A 10,817-nucleotide genomic window follows, 5' to 3' on the forward strand; every position below is an offset into this window, starting at 1 on the left:
GAGAAGGAGCGACCTACACAGCTCTGGTCCCCACAAGTTCCAATCTCACGCTTCCACGGGTCTTCCGATGACAATCGACCGCTAGCTAAAGGGTTTGTACTTAGCTGGTAGTGCAGCCTGGGTACTGTTGTCCTTCTGACATCAGCTAGAGTGAGTGGGTGCGACCAAAGGGACCATCGTCCCTAACCCCTAATCCCAGGGCGTTAAGCGACCCGTGCCGAGGGGATGCATGGTCAAGGGGGTGAAATAATGAGCTAGGCCTTTAACGGAGCCTGTGGGGTACCTGGGCACCCTCCACAGTAATTGTCCCTTACCACGTCATGCTGGGCTCTGGCGTGGTGGACCTCTCATGTCAATTCTTCAATTAGTGGTAGTAGTGTAGGCGACAACCCCTTCGCAAGAGGTGGGTTGTTCAGGTCTCCGCCTAGGAGGCCAGAAGCAATAGTCGGCAGCTCGGTGTGCAGCGCCAGCGTGGGTCACTTAACCATCTCCCAGGCTACGCCGGTAGAGGTTATAGACGGCCCATGGCTTGTGGAGGCGATGAACCGCAAACTTTCGGGCTTTCGGCCTTCGAGGTGGCGATGGAACAGCTGGACGCCATCATCGACTTTGCATCATCGAAGCATAATATCAGTAAGGACCTCAAGAGGAGCTTGCTGAAACTTCAAAAGTCGATGTTGGACGCCAAGCTGGAAAGAGCGGTCGGGACGGCCAAGTGTAAACCCGTGAAATCCGTGGAGTCGAGGTCTACCCAGACTGAGGCTCAAGTATTCACGGGCACGTCGGGGGTGACTGCTCCAACGGAGCAGACAAACGGGGGAAACAGTCTCCAGGGGATGAGCTCCCTGGGAGCCGCTCCAAAATGCGGAGGGTTACTAGATGATGTCTTGTTTCTGATATATAACATCCTCAATTACAACACCTTGCGGTAAATGTACATTTCTCGTGTATTATAAAATAGTATTTTTGCCATAACTTTCAAGCTTATATATAAGTCCAATCGAGCCTATTTTCAGTAGAAAACTGTAGGACAGGATTCCCCGTGGTGAGTAAATCGGTTAAGAGTAAAAAGCAAAAAAAAAAAGCTAGACTTCTTGCGTACACGAACAAGCACGGAGACATCACCTTAATTCGTCGAGCTGTGTCGAATGGTCTTCTTCTTCAACGGATCTACATTCCAACTGGAACTGGTGCAATTGTTGGTCTGCTGCAATAAAATACTTTATTAAAATTTCCACTTTTCTATGCCCGCCATTCCATGAGTATGTTTGTTGGGGGGCAAGTACAATGGATACACTATGCCCAGTTAGGCGAGAATGCTTCCTACTCGAAAAAATCATAGACCGGATCGAGAATCAAACTCGTTGTCTCCGGATTGGCAATCCTACACCTACGCCTACGCTAAACGATTTTTATTTATTTTGTAAGTGCAGTGCCAATATGTCCGACCCAGTTTAAAAAAAATCCATTAATATTGAGGGTTGACATTTCTTCATACTTCATACCGAACCGAATGACAACGAACATTTCCAATGTAAACCAATGTTCAATTTACTTTCCCTCGTTCCGATTCCCTATAAGTAATTTGAGACATTCGTTGTCAGGCGTGAAAGCTATTTGCAAGAATTTTTCTACACCGTCATTCAATTTAGCAATCTTCGGGCAAAATGCGATCATTGTGGTGCCGCATGGCACACGTTCCCTAACATGCTCCTATTTTCCGAACTGCAAGACATCGTCGGCTTTTCCTCCTGTCGGTGGCAGCCTACCTGTTGGAGAGCAAAGCGTCACCCAGACCCGGTACGTTGGCAGAAAGGAGCCAATTTCGTTCCGCTGTAACGGCCAAACGATCGGCAGCTGGTCCATGATTGCAGTTCGGTAGCAAATTAGAAAATGCTGCATTCACCATCATCCATCGTCATAGGTACTACGGTTGTCGATAAGGAAAATTGCAGCTAAATGTAGAGCAGTCGGTAATGAAAGTGTACAAATAAGTGCCAAATAAGGTAAGCAAATTAACTGTGCATAGTTTGCACCTTGTTTTCTCGAGTTATTTGCCATTCGCCGTGCCGTCCACCGCGGTGGCCTATGGTTGCCATTGATGTCGCTGCTGGTTACGGAGGTATTATTCTGATCCCACACGTGAAAGGTTTTGCGAAGGTGCAATTGTTGTCTCTGCACGAGATGTAGTGCTTAAAACTGCATTTCGAGGCAACATGGTAGTTCATGTGGTCAACCAATGCTTGTATTGAATATATTACAGGAGTAATTCCCGTTGAAAACAGGGCAACGTTAGCACAAGATTTTATTATAGTCTAAATTTCAACTTTTCAACTTTTTTATGAATAATTGCCATTTTTCCACGAGGTAGATTTTTGTAGAGAAGTTATCTATTAGTAAAATAGTATAAGGTGCACTGGGGGAAGTGGAAAAAGGGGGTGTTGGAGATCAATGTAAGCTGCATCGAGCATCCCCTCGATTGCTGGCTACCAATCTACGGTTACCACCAACGACGATCGTTATCAGCCGATAAACGCGGGATTGCTATTATAAGAATGTATTGTTGAATGGGACCTTTTGTAGTATAAGAAATACGTGCGGTTCTTAGTGTAGCACAATAGAGTTATCCGGGCAGTCACGTCGAGCGCACATTTTGTAATATAGTATAAGATAGTTAATCTAATAAATAAGTAGTTTTTTGATGAAAGCGCAGTGTTTGCTATATCCACGTTCGTGTTTTCACTGTACGGTATCGAAAGCCGCGATAATCGGTGACACGCTTATCATTTACAAGCTGTGGGCAGTGATTCCGCCAGCAAGAACTGTGTTTGGCGATTTTCTGAGTTTAACCCAAGGGAACCAGTCTAGCTATCGGACAGGGGGTAAGTGTAAAAATCGACCCAAAAGAGTGGAATTGTACATACTTTACAGTTTTTTCCACATCATAACATTATGCAAGAATATACTTTGATGCTCACACTAATACTATGTTGAAATTTGTATAATACATACACTAACACGGTTAACGCTTGATCTGTAATTTTAGGTTTCGCGAAAAGTTGATTTTTGCATTCATAAAATCAATTCTTATTAGTACCAATTGTCCCCTTTTCAAGTGAATTTATATCACAGGTGACCATTTTAATACAATTAAACTAATCCCATTCAATTGGTAGTGATTTGTACCAAGAAAGCAAAAAATTCAAAGATTTTACACTTACCCCAGGTATCAAACATTGCGGGGGAAGTGGATAATGTTCTAATTACGCAATTTTTTTCCTCCCTCCAGGGTCTATTTCGATAGCTGTGAATCTTGATATGTTCCTTCTTTGTTATCATTGTGATTCCAGTGGTGATTGGACTAATATAAATGAGAAAAAGCCTCATTAATCCACCTACCGGTGTTCATGCCTTTCACATGTTTTACATATGAAAAAAAATGTATAAGAAAGTTAAAAATCGCACTGATAGGTAAATATATTCTATAATTCACTTTAATGTTTATTCATAACAAGTTTCGCCGTTGAATGGATTTTTTTTGCGAACAAATTGGTTAGGGACAAGTGCTTGAGAATAGCTGATAATTTTGTACGTGCTTTGCGCACGCACATACATACAAATACGCACATACAGACATCATCTCAATTCGTTAAACTAAGATGATTAATTTATAACCCTGTAAGTCCCATTTTTCCTTTAAAAAGTTGATCTTTGGGGCGAACATATAGATTTTACGTACACTTAGTGTTCGAGAAGGCAAAATCAACCCTCCCCTAGCTATTACGAGAATTCCTTGAGGATCTATTCCGTTAAGGTAATGAAATTATTCCACAAAAGATACTCAGAGCAATTATCGTTTTGATTTTAGTAATATGTAACTTCTCATCACTATTGATGATCAAGGTAACATGGGTTTTCCACTTACCCCATCCCACTAGGGTAAGTGGAAAAACAACTCCTAATTTTAAAATCTATTTCCATAAATTTCAAGCGACCAAAATTGTATGAATTACCGCACAGTTGGTGCAAAATTGACTGTTTTTGATAGCCCATTTTGATTGAACGCATTTAGATCATTTAAACTGGTTTTACACTAATTCAAACATGCGCTAACGATTTTTCCTTTTCCACTCCCCCCAGTGTACCTTACCTGCAAACCACTTCTCAGTGACTCATTATCAATGTCGAATTCGTTTTCAAACCTGGGTCAGTGCCAATCCAAACCCTGGATAGAATACCCAAATTAATCCACCTAGCGTTGGTGGTGCCTTTCTCGCGCATTATAAAAATGAGAAAAACATATAAAAACATGAAACATATAAACTTAAAATTGATCGATGTGTTTTTATATCCTCCTGTTTCAACCAAATGTCCTCCTTTTTCGCTGCGATTCGAGTGAATTGTCCTCCACTTGAAAGTCATGTTTGCGAAAAAAGCCATCAGAATCCGAGTACCAACCTCCACCGCGGTTAGCTCTTTTTTGCAAATTGAATATCCTTGGGATCAAGCGAGCGCACATTGTTTATTAACGAGAACTTCAAACTCTAAGCCCCCAGCAACAGGCTGGGCGGATTTGTATAGAGTGTGAATAAATCACACTCTACTATGCCAAAGACTTGCTTGGCTAAAGCATTTGTTGAGTTTATTGACTCTATAATCTGAAAAAAAAAAGTGTGACATCTAGAGCATCTTTAAATCTGCAAAAATCTAAAAAATGGAAAAATCAGGAAAACACCTACAGTATCCGAAGATTGAAAAAGGCAATTTCACTGTCTTTGCCAATGGTTGTTCAAATTGAACACTTACAAAAGACAATGTAAAACGAACAATACCCCAGTAGAGCTAAGAATGTGACTATCGAAGAGTTTCTTCGACTTGAGTGGAAATCGAACCTTCACCTCAAACTACGCATATCACATAATAGGCTCAAACGACCATATAATACGAAAGATGTCCCGCATTGGCCCAAGAAAAATCTTGAATTTTGAACAAAGCCCATCATTTATGTTAAGCCATATCGACCCCAATGTTTGCTTTATAGTGGAACCAAGCATGTCCCATTTATTTGCGAAACAATGTCAGTCTGAAGCAGCAATGTCAAAGTTTTACAACCAATTTGCAAATTTTTCTCCCATTACACCGCAAAGCATATCTGGAAATAAGCACAAACCAACCATAAAACTCGCCTACAATCTAAACTCTGACAAATATGTACTGACATCAAAAGTGTAACATATATCTTAAAGCCGTAGCAACTAAAAGCAATAATTAATCCCCGCTGAAGCCGATTCTCCATTGTCTTCGGCTAGATATTCTAATTTCTTTTCCACTTCTTGCGAAAGTATCCCAGCAATGGACTAGACGTTGAGTGGTGCGCGCACGATCAAACGAAAGAACCTATTGTTCCCGGGCTGAACATCTTGGGAGCAGAGGAAGAAAGCGCAAGTCTAGATTTGGTCATTCGGTTAAGATGCACTATCAGTTGGGAAGTAAATTTGCATTAGGAAGACATATCACACATAAAATATAACAAATCTAGCTGACCTGACGAACTTAGTCTCGCCAAAAATTGATCAATTTTCTTATACAATTTGTTGTGTTCACAATTTATCTAGAAACAAAATCGGTTCTGCAGAATGTTTTTCCATTTTTTTATAGTTTTGCTATAATATTTTTCCTATTAATCGAGTACAAAAAATACAATGAATTCTCCCTTACTCGATATTGAGGGGACCATCGAGTTAGGGAGGTATCGAGATAGAGAACACATTTATATTTTTCTTCCAAAATATCAAACACTTTCCATAAAATGTAGAACTACGGCTTAGGATCATTTGACAGAATGATTTCCTTATTACGTGAAGTTAGAAGTGAGATGTTCGAAATGAATAGTAAAAATAAAAACTGAAATGTTCGGAATCAGTACTTCTCACCTATTATCGCTCTAGGTTTTAACTATCACATCCCAGGTTTCAACTATCACCGGAGGATATGTAGGCTCACCTACGGACGATTTGAACGACGGACGGACGACGACGGATGAAAATAAATTAAATTGGTTCCGAAACTCCTCAATACTGTACTCGGGGTCAGTACTTCTCATTTTAACAAGTTCTATTCGTAAAAAAAGAACACCATAGCTGACCTGGTGGTTTTCACAATACGTTTGGATATTTTTTGGTGAATATTTCTCAAATTTTATATATTGCTACCAGACTTACATTGGATTGGGTTGATACAAATGATTTTTCTTTTGAGCCTTTTTCACAATCGGCGGTGCGAAAATAGTGACTTTAGTGACTTTTGGATGCAAATAGTGACTTTTTAGTGACTACACTCAAAATAGTGACCAAGTCACTACAAAATGACTCGCTACCAGCCCTAGGTGTCCCGGGAAAATCTGGTCACTTTAATATAATACCAAGTTGGAATTTGTACAACCGCGCATCACTCAAGAATAGAAAGTTAATTTATATTCGTTTTCTTCTATTATTAACGATCAAGCCGGAAAAAATTGAAATAAAAATCCAATCTCTTCGATCTGTATTAATTGTCGATTTCTCCCAGAAAAACAGACAATAGGTATATAACACGAAGATGGCATTATCATTCGATAATGGAATAATCAATATGTACTACAGTGAACTCTCTCTAACTCGATGTTATGTAACCCGATATTTTTTCTTACTCGATGAAATTCAAAGTCCCTCGAATTTTGCATACTGCGTTACCTTCGTAAGTCGATACCTCCCTTACTCGATATTTTCTAAGTCGAAGTAATTTCCCAAAGCATTTTCACCTCGCTAACTCGATGTTGTCAGAATCATTTCACATGCACAAAATATAAGATGTCGGGACATTTGGCCGTATGCCGTTTGGCCGAAAAGTTAAAAAACTTATTTTGTGAGTAATGAGTAGTAGGAATTACATGAATTGTGCAGCGAGAAGTGAGGAAAAAGACGTTCCGCACATCTCATAATATGAAATAGGAAGTGAATAGTGAGAAGTAAGAATCAAGAAGCGAAAAGACGAGACGTTAGAAATTTGAAAAGTGAGAACTGTGAAGTGAGGTGTGAAAAGTGAAAAATGAGAAGTGAATAATAAAAAATGAGAAATAAGAAATGAGAAGCGAAAAGTAAGAATTGAGAATTGATAAATGAGAAATGAAAAGTGAGAAAAGAAAAGTGAAAAGGGGAAAATTATATTGTGAAACGTAAGAAGTGAGAAGTAAGAAGTGTGAAGTAGGAATTGAGAAGTGAGAAGTAAAAAGTGAGAAATGAGAAGTGAAAAGTGAGAAGTGAGAAATTTGAGATATGAGAACTGTGGGGTGAGAAGTGAAAAGTAAGAAGTGAGAAGTAAGTTAAAGACAAAAAGTAAGAAGTGACAAATTCGAAGTGAGAATTGTGAAGTGAGATGTGAGAAACGAAAAGGGAGAAATGAAAAGCAAAAAGTGAAAAGAAAATTGTGAAAAATGAGAAGTAAGAAGAAAGAAGTTTGAAGTGAGAAATAAAAATTGAGAAGTAAGAAGTGATAGGTCAGAAATTAGAAGAGCAATTCTTTGTGAAATCACAATTTTTTTTCAAGATTTCAATTTTGTATTTGTTGATTACACTGAAATTTTGAATATACATCCTTTACGGCCAAAAAACATTATCTGCATCATTGGTTTGCCATTATAATTCTGGTGTAACTTTTGACAAGGGCCTAAGCTAAAACACATTGAACACTTTCAAAAAAAAATTAACTTGAAAACGGCTTGTCCGATCATTCTGGTGTATTTGGCAATGTTTTAGGTAATCAATGGGGCTATGTGAAAAAAATATACACTGTGAAAAAATATTCAAATTGAAAATAAAACTTAAAAATCGATTTTCTCAAAAACGATTTACAGTGATCGTTCGCTAATTGGGGCACGACCTCACCCCAACTAGCGAATGCCGTTCGCTAATTGGGGCGGTTTGACAAGCGTCAATGTTGTTTACTTTTTGCATTGAACAAAAGAAAATTTTACGCGCCAGAAAATATCAATCCCGCCAAACACGGAAACAAAACGTCAACGCGTTTGTGACATCACATTCTGACGTTTAGCTGCTTTTTAATTGGGTTTCGCCTCAATTAGCGAACCCCCAACTAAAAAGCGCCCCAACTAGAAAAACCCCAATTAGCGAACGTTCACTGTATTCAATATTTTTCATTTTTTGATATGTTGTAGCAGATAATATATGTATTATTTAGCACTATGGTTCATGATGGAGAAATGATGGATAAAAAAGTTATAATTTTTTAAATAAGTTGGTTTTTTAAAAATGGTTGAAATATTATTTTTACGTTTTTATCAATCCGATTTTATGAAAGTACGTTGAATTTTCAATGGAAAGGGACACCATTTTTTTTAAGTGCAGCCGGACAAGCTGTTTTCAAGTTATATATTTTTTTAAAGTATTCAAGGTGTTGATGCTTAGGGCCTTGTCAAAAGTTACACCAGAGTTAAAATGGCAAACCAATGGTGCCATAAAGGATGTATATTCAAAATATCAGGGAATTCAAAAAATACAAATATAAATCATAGAGAATTGCTCAGAAGTGAAAAGTTTGAGAAGTGAAAGATGAAAAGTAAGAAGTGAAAGGTAAACAATTAGAATTATTCTATTAGAAAAGTGAGAAGTAAGATACGAGAAATGAATAGAGAGAAGTGAGAAATGTTAAGTGAGAAGGGAAAAGTGAGGAGCGAGATGTGCGAAATGAATGGTGACAAATAGGAAGTACAAAGTGAGTAGTGAGAACTGGGAAGAGAAAAGTGAGAAGAGTGAAGTAAGAACTGAGAAGTGAGAGAACCAAGTATCAGTTGCTGTTTTGCTCTCGTCGCGCGCGTTCGTCTCTTGGATTGTGTTAAATACAGGCAGCGTTGCCTTTTGCTTTATCTATCGGTTCTCGCTCGTACGATTCTCTTTACCGTGGGCAATCAGAATGTGCGAAATGATTGTCAATACTGTCCAATTTCGTTTTCCACATACCGCACCCCGACCAACATGGGTAGAGATTGCCGGATTTGTGAGACAATTGGACTCCGATGTATCTTCAATGGAAACAGTCTATAAAACTAGGCTGACCATACGTACCGTATTTAACGGGACAGTCCCGTTTTTCAGACCTTTTTGGGCTGTCCCGTCGTAATCTTAAAAATCCTCTATTTGTCCCGTTTTTTCATTGATTCTTCTTGATTCTTCTATTATTCAAACAAATTCAATCTAAGGAATCTAGAACTAAAATTCAAAGAAAGTGGACGGTACCCATCAATAATGTGTGAGATGTTATGTTATTAGTGTAGCTTTCAAAAGAATTCTATCTATGCCGTTATGTAGGTATTTTCCATCGATCGACCTTTCTTAAGGTTTTTAACAGTTAATGACAAAAGGGAACTTTTTTTCTGGTTTCCTTTAAAACTGGTTTACAGTTTGGCCAAAGTGTCACAGGATTTGGACCCCTATGCATTTTCAAAGAGGCGGGAAATTTGTTATCCGTGCCCGAATCTCTTAAATCTCGCCCCTCTAAAAATGCATGGGGACAAATCCTGTGACACGTTTGCCGAACTCTAAATTAGCTTTTACTTTGAATTTTTTTTGCTATTTTCAATTGTTCAGAATAATAAAAGTTTTGACGTAGGACTTACGTCTCTCTTCACTATACCGGGTGTCATTTCAATATTTCTAAATCGACCGCGTTACGCTGTGTTGAAAGATTTTGAATGATAATAGCGTTTGTCCCAGTGAACGGATCTCTTCGGAAAACCCCTTAATCGACAGATCTCAAGTATGCCTTTCATATTCATACTTGATATGACCCGAAAAACTTATTTCAATAGGCCTAAAACTGTTTTCGAAGCAAAACATTGACTGCACTGAAACCTATAAATATGGGTGCCGCTTGTTCCTCGCGTCATTTGTTCGCTTGATTCTGATGGGTGCAGACGCTAGCGGATAAGCTGCAACTGCGCACCAATATAAGCCATAAAAGAGGGTGACGCAATTTTTCCTTCTCATTCTGTTTAGAACTTCCAACGGGATATTATCATCATCAACGATGAATAAAACCGGGGTGCTACCCAGCACCATGAATCAGTTTTTTGACGAACATCAAGTTAATTTCCGGCCCTTATCAGGGCGAAGAGAGTTAGTGATAATTTTCGCAATAGGTTGGAATTCGTCGCTTTTACGGCGTTGTTCTAGATGAAATCGTTGGTGTGAGTTTTGGTTTCGAGCAAGAAACTCCCACGGTCAACCAGTTGCTTTTGAAAGAGTTAATTTCCGGCCCTTATCAGGGCCAAGAGAGATGTTTATAATTTTCGCAATTGGTTGGCATTCATCACTGGTTCGTCGGTCGCTGCATTAAGGCAGTTTGCATCCCGCTGGTTCCATTGGGGATCCAGCACACGTCGCACACCCCAGAGCACCCACTTTCAGTTTCACAGTCCACTGCAACATAACGTAACAGATGGAGATAGAAAATGTATGCCATCAAAGCAAACGGTTCTTCTGAGAGCCACTGATACTTACTAAAGAGTTTAATATTAAAGCTTTCAATACCTTTCGCTTTAAAAATAGTACTTTTGTGCTAAATTCAATCTTCTAGAGATAAAATGTTATACGCAAGTAGCAGATTTTCAAGATTTTCGTGGCCAATTAGCAATATCCCAAAACGGAATGCTATGAATCGATTTTTTATCTATTGGATTTATTTGAATTTTGGATTTATTTGACATTTGATAAAAAATATGTAGAAAAATGACTCTTTGATACTTTCTAAAAGATTGCTGGAAC

The sequence above is a fragment of the Armigeres subalbatus genome, chromosome 1, assembly GCF_024139115.2.
Source record: "Armigeres subalbatus isolate Guangzhou_Male chromosome 1, GZ_Asu_2, whole genome shotgun sequence".
Taxonomy (NCBI): Eukaryota; Metazoa; Arthropoda; class Insecta; order Diptera; family Culicidae; genus Armigeres; species Armigeres subalbatus.